This window comes from Octopus bimaculoides, chromosome 1, assembly GCF_001194135.2.
Source record: "Octopus bimaculoides isolate UCB-OBI-ISO-001 chromosome 1, ASM119413v2, whole genome shotgun sequence".
NCBI classification, from domain to species: Eukaryota; Metazoa; Mollusca; class Cephalopoda; order Octopoda; family Octopodidae; genus Octopus; species Octopus bimaculoides.
In genome coordinates this window covers 104,744,869-104,751,091 of record NC_068981.1, presented here as the reverse complement: position 1 = coordinate 104,751,091, position 6,223 = coordinate 104,744,869, and the positions used below count along the sequence as shown (strand labels likewise).

General features: G+C 37.8%; 1 protein-coding gene across 1 annotated transcript in view; it reads right to left on the bottom strand.

The window, feature by feature from the left end:
- LOC106871077 (integrin alpha-4) overlaps positions 1-2,252 on the bottom strand; it is a 177,565-nt gene extending 175,313 nt beyond the window's left edge. Inside the window, exon 1 of the mRNA XM_052968826.1 lies at positions 2,151-2,252. The gene's annotated coding sequence lies outside the window, so the exon portion shown is untranslated. The remainder of the gene's footprint in view (positions 1-2,150) is intronic.
- Positions 2,253-6,223: the final 3,971 nt, after the last annotated feature.

Below are 6,223 nucleotides of genomic sequence, written 5' to 3'. Positions count from 1 at the left end.
TATATATATATATATATATATATATATATATATATAGTTATGTATGTATTGTGTTTGTGTGTATCTGTGTGTGTATAAGAAATTTTCCTTAAATTTTCTGTTTTTATTCACTTATTACTTAGGCCTATTCTGAAGTAACTCGCCATCCCACAAAAATATTTCTACGCCCACACCTTGAGAAGCAAACACTGTTCTAAATGTTATTAGTAGATGTGAGTGCGACATAAACCTACGAATATATGTAAAAGCTTTTGATATCTGAAGGACAAACTGAACAAGACACCAACACAACTACATTGTTCTATTATGCAACAAACCCAACAGCCCTCTTATAACAAAAGCAAAAAAACAAAAAGAGAAAAAGCGATTAGACCAAAGCTAGCATTTCAAATTCAATGGAAGCCACTAATTCTAGTCACTGGTGATATTTACAAACGTTATCGTTATCAAAATAAGTATCAAATACACTCAGAATCCAACGAGATCCTTTGTTTAATGCTATCAACCGGTTATTACTCTAAAAGTCTTCGTCCGAAATCGATGACTTCACGTAGCTTCCACTGTATAAATATAATCAGCTGCTAAACATACTATCTTAGTGAAATGAGCAGGAAACGCAAGGGCCCAAGTATTAATTGCCACTCAAGAAGAGTGAGTAGTGTACAAGTAAAGGACGTTTGGAATGTTTACGAGGTGTTCGTGTTTGAAGCATTTCCATATCTAAAGACCTTAGGCTCCATACATCGTAATATGATTTGGGTTACTTGAAAGCTTAATGCTCTACGTTGTATCATATCTTTGAATGAATTGGATTTGCTTATCCTTCTGGTCAACCCTGATCTAACACTTCAATGGTGAAAAGTATTCCCTTTTTAGGGGCCATGTAGGAAAACATGATTAATGTGTCCTTTTAATATGAAGCAGTGTAATTTGAAGGTAATTTGGCTACATTTCCTGGTTGGCTAGCTGAATTTGTCCTTGTAATACGTTAATGTTTAGGGGCAGTTTCATTGCCATTTGGGCAGTTTCATCGTTATAGCTTTATCGTGATATGAGAAATATATTTAATGTTTGTGCTTGATAATAACAAAATCAAATAATGCTCTAATTGGTGACCGAAAGATGAGGAACAACCAAGAACTCAATGGTTCGTGTTTTCTTTTTCTTTTTCTCTTTTATTGCTTAGTCGGGAGAGCAGGTGATTTCCATGACTCATAACAGAGTCTTCGAGTCTGTTGAGAGGGAGAAAGGCATCCTCAAACCGAAGCCAAATTGGCTCGAATGCTATCAGCAAAGTAGTCCATAACGTTTTCCGCCCGATGCTATAAAGAGATGCTAGTCCACCATCGTAGACTGGTGCTTTATTTTGACATTTCATGACTGCTAATTCGCTGCTTTTGTCGCGGTCACGTTACCTAACTGTCACGTGACCCAGTGCACTGAGGTGTTTACCTATGAGGTCACAGAGACTGGGGGTGTTTGATAGACTGTTAGAATATAGTTTACATGAATAATCGATTTGTAGAAACAAGGGACTGATAAAATTTTTTAAATCTAAAACCGACTTCAATTTCTATCCTATGGGAAAAGCTACCCCTCCCCCGTAGACCAAATATAAATCTCTCAACCACTTATAGCTAAGAAAACTAGAGATAAGTACCAGGGTTTAAAAAACAAACAAAGTGGCAAGTGACATTTTTCTATAGGCGCAGACGTGGCTGTGTGGTAAGAAGTTTGCTTTCCAACTAATTGGTGTCCCGGGTTCACTTGGGCAAGTGTGTTCTACTATAGCTTCGGGCCGACCAAAGCCTTGTGAGTAGATTTGGTTGACGGAAACTGAAAGAATCCCGTCATATACACGTGTGCGTGCGTGCGTGCGTGTGTGTGTGTGTGTGTGTGTGTGTGTGTGTGTGTGTGTGTGCGCGCGCGCGCCACCACCGCTTGACAGCCGGTGTTGGTGGTTTACGTTCTCGTAATTTAGTAGTTCGGCAAAAGTATCTGGCCTTAAAATATAAGAACTGGGGTCGATCCGTTCGACTAAATTTCTACAAGGTTGTGCCCCAGAATGGCTGCAATCCAATAACTGAAACAAGTGAAAGATAAAAGATAAATGGTTTCGTGAACTTTACAGAAATCAAAAAATTTCTTACCTGAATATGAATTGAGAAATCTCTGACAACCAATCCGTTGGATATCGCATTGATAGAAACTATTTTCTCCCCGTATCAAAGGTTCATTCGGGGCTCCAACTAGCAACCTGCAAGTAAAATAGATTTGAATAAAAAGAACAAACAAAAAAATGAAGAAGCATTAAAATTTTTTATTTTTATCTTGACTAAAGAAGAAAGTGGTTATTGTTGTAGTTTAGTCCGAGGCCAACTCTGATCAAACAGAACTATGATGAAAAATGTGTTCCGGCAGTGCATCGAAAAGCACAATGCGCTCTTCACTTTTTAAAGTGTTAGCGTATGGTATTAGAAAGGTTTGGCTGTATTTCTGACAGGCCAAAATTAAAAACACCATTCCGTGAAGACCTAACCTTGTTAGTAGTAGTAGTAGTAGTAGTAGTAGTAGTAGTAGTAGTGGTAGTGGTAGTTTTTGGTTTACATAATCAAAGACAGATTTTAGTGAAAGAAAATATCTCAATGGCTTTCCCGAGTAAATTAGGGATCCTTTTATCCGTTTATTCTTTTACTGCTTGAATATGGAAAAAGAGGGAAACCACCACGTATGGGTTGCAGCTGGAAGAAGCAACGCATCAAAATAATGGGTTATCTTCACATCGGCAAGCATAGACCAGGGGCAGAGATCAGGAAACCATTAAAATTATCCAAGAACTAAGCGGCAGCGTTAAACCAAGACGATTGATAGAGCCCCCCCCCCCATGTACATGAAGCAAGTTTGCAAAGAACTTAGAGTATTTCATTTTGGTAACTCGTAATTATTGTAATTTTTTGCTATATAATCCATCTTCACAATTATATAACTTCCTTTGATGCCCTTTAGATTTCGGTTACATTGACATTTTGTACTTTAAAAAAAATCTATTTTGGAATGATTCTGATGAAATCTACTTCAGAATCATTGAATAATCCTGACAGACGCGAATAAGATCAGCAAAATTTGATAAAATAACAGTTAGTTAGGTAGTCAAACTAGTATATTACTGCTAGCTGTTTTATCGACTCCCTAACGCAGAAAAGCAGAAGCTACTTTGGCAAAATGATACAGATACAAGAATACAAATTTGGGGAATCAGTTAATCCATTGACTTTGGCTTGATTTGAACTCAGAGAGCAACAAGCCGGAATAAATTCCACAATGCATTTTTTTTTAAGCCTCTAACGGATCTGCCAATCTATCAATCTCATGATTACTAAACAATAATAATGCTTTCTAATTTAGGCACAAAGACAGTAATTTTGAAGTGAAGCGATTAGTTTATACCATTGCCCTCAGCATTTGACTGGTACCTAGTTTTATCAATCCGGTGGGGGTGGGGTGTAAAAGCAATGTAATGGGTTGGAAGAAAAAACACAAGGCATTTAACCCCCGACGATCAAACGATTCTGCCAGCTCGGGCTCAAAACCACACATTCGATGTGTTGAAATGTAGTCTATGTATAGAACCCCACCCAGACTTATTTGTGGCTTGACATAGTCTACTACACAAGTATTTGTTTGGTGTTGACAGAGTCAATTGTATTGGTATTAATTTGACATTGTTTTCTTTTATCAGTTGCAGAATACATTTAGTTCAAGTTACTCCTGATAAAACAGCTCTGGTAATTTTTTTTCCTTAAGCAAAGTATACTTGGCAATTTTCTTTTTAAAACTGTTGTCGTCGTTCGTCAGTATGTTTCCTCACAGAGTGTCCATTTGAAACGGATTGCAGTGATTCAAACGGAGACCAAGGCCGGGCGACTGGCATTTGGAATGTTGTCAGATATTCATAGTTTTTAACACGTCGGACAAAACAGTGGGTATTACATCAACTTTTGCCTTCTCTGGGGGTTCTTGGGTGGATAAAAGCGACGACATTGTCAATGGGTGTTTAGGCGTCGACGAAGGTCAACTGAAGAGTTTATCACAGAAGGTTTTCAGCACTGGGGCTATAGATAACTTCCAAAAATCTTTGGCCTGACAAAGCTACTGGGGTGGGGGTATTGCCTGTTCGGAATAGTCTACAGACATGAAAATACTGTTAGTCAAACCTGTTCGGGATGTGATCTTTTTCACGACGGCGAAGGAATGGAAACAGCTGAAAAGATTGAGATTAGACATTTTCCACTTCGGTCAAACCATTATCAACTTCAAGTTTCACTTGAAGATGAAGCAGAAGGCGTTGTTCTGAACTAAATTTGTTGAAAGTCAATGGGTGAGAGTTGCGAGAACGACCCGCGTGAATGGACCTTCTTTCAATATATGCCAGAAGGCTGGAGCATACGACCAGTATAGGGTTGTTGCTTTTGGTAATCAAGATAATCCTGGATATGTGGACTTCTTTGACTGGCACCAGATGTGTCCCTACTAGAATGTTTCATTGCATTTCTTTTGTATACTGTTGCTTTGTAAGCCTGTTCTTTTTCTTTTTATTTTCATAGCTGATTCTGCATAAACACTCACCGTACTGTAATTTATTCTTGTAATGTTCCATCATCCGACAACCTTAGGTGTTTTTTTTTTATTTGACAGGCATTGCTTTTAGCAGCAGTAAGGCGGCAAGCTGCCAAAGTCGCTATTACACCGGACAAAATGTTTAGTGGCGTTTCTTCCCGCTTTACGTTTTTAGTTCGAATTTCGCCGAGGTCGACTTTGTTTTTCATCCTTCGGAGACGATGAAATAAGTGCAAGTTGATCGCCGGGGTCGATGTGATCGACTAGCCACTTCTCCCTAAATTTCAGGTCTTGTGCATTTAGCAAAACAGACTATTACCATTATTAGCTGGAAGAAGCGTTACCGCTCCGGACAAAATGCTTAGTGGCATTTCATCCGGTTCTGAGTTCAAATTTCAACGAGATCGACTTTGTCTTTCATTGACTCCATTCCCCTCATCTTAGATTGCTGGCCTTGCGCCAAAATTAGAAAGAATTACTATTATTATGATTTGTATAGTTCGGCGAGCTGGCAGAATTGTTAGCACGCCGGGCAAAATGCTTAGCGGTATTTCGTCCGTCGTTACGTTCTGAGTTCAAATTCCGCCGAAGTGGACATTGCCTTTCATCCTTTCGGGGTCAATGAATTAAGTACCAGTGAAACACTGGGGTCGATGTAATCGACTAGTCCCCTTCCCTAAAATTTCAGGCCTTGTATCTATAGTAGAAAAGATTATGATTCGTATTAATGAAACGCTCGTTGCATCAACCGTAAGTTGTTAATTCTTGAAATTTTGTTATACAATATTTGTTAGGGCCACCAGGACCCCACAGAACTGATTGCTTGGTTTGTATCAGGCTCATATGGGGCCTAATTTTCTTTACTGTTAGGAATGTGGACCAGTGCTTTACCAAATTCGCCACTAAACCGCCTTGACAACATCAACAATAATAATAAAGTATTTCTATTTTGATGCACAAATTTATCGATCTTTATAACATTTTTTTCATACTGTTCCTTCGATTTCCTTCCATAGTTTATATCATTTAAAGCATAACATTTAAAGTGGTTTTATATATTAAGTATTTGGATAATGACTTGGATTATTTCGTTCCATAGTTAAGTCGTTCATTTTTTTCTTTTTCCTTTTTTTTTCAGTTAAAAGTGTAACGGTGGAACACATCGCGACAAGTAGGATATAGTTGATGACGATGGTGATAATTATGACGATGATGATAATTATAATGATGATGACGACGATAAGGAGATGATGATGGTTGAAGAGGTTGGTTCTTTACAGACAGATAAATGTAAAGAAATTGTAGGGGTGAAGGGGATTTACAAATCCAATTCTTAAAATGAAAGCGTTCGTTTGTTCATATACTAGTTTTAATCTTAATCCAGAAATATGCGGGTAAACCAGTAAGTTAAATAAGGGAATATTTCAAAGGATAAAAAAGTCCTAAATAGAAATGTATCAAAACGTCAAACTATTTTGGGTGTTGCTTTTATATAAACGAACTTGATAGTGTAAATCCTGAGAGTGTAAGAGAAGTGCATTTGTGTCTGCAAGTGTGATGTGTATACATAGGTATAAATATGCGAGGATAAACATATATCTGTACA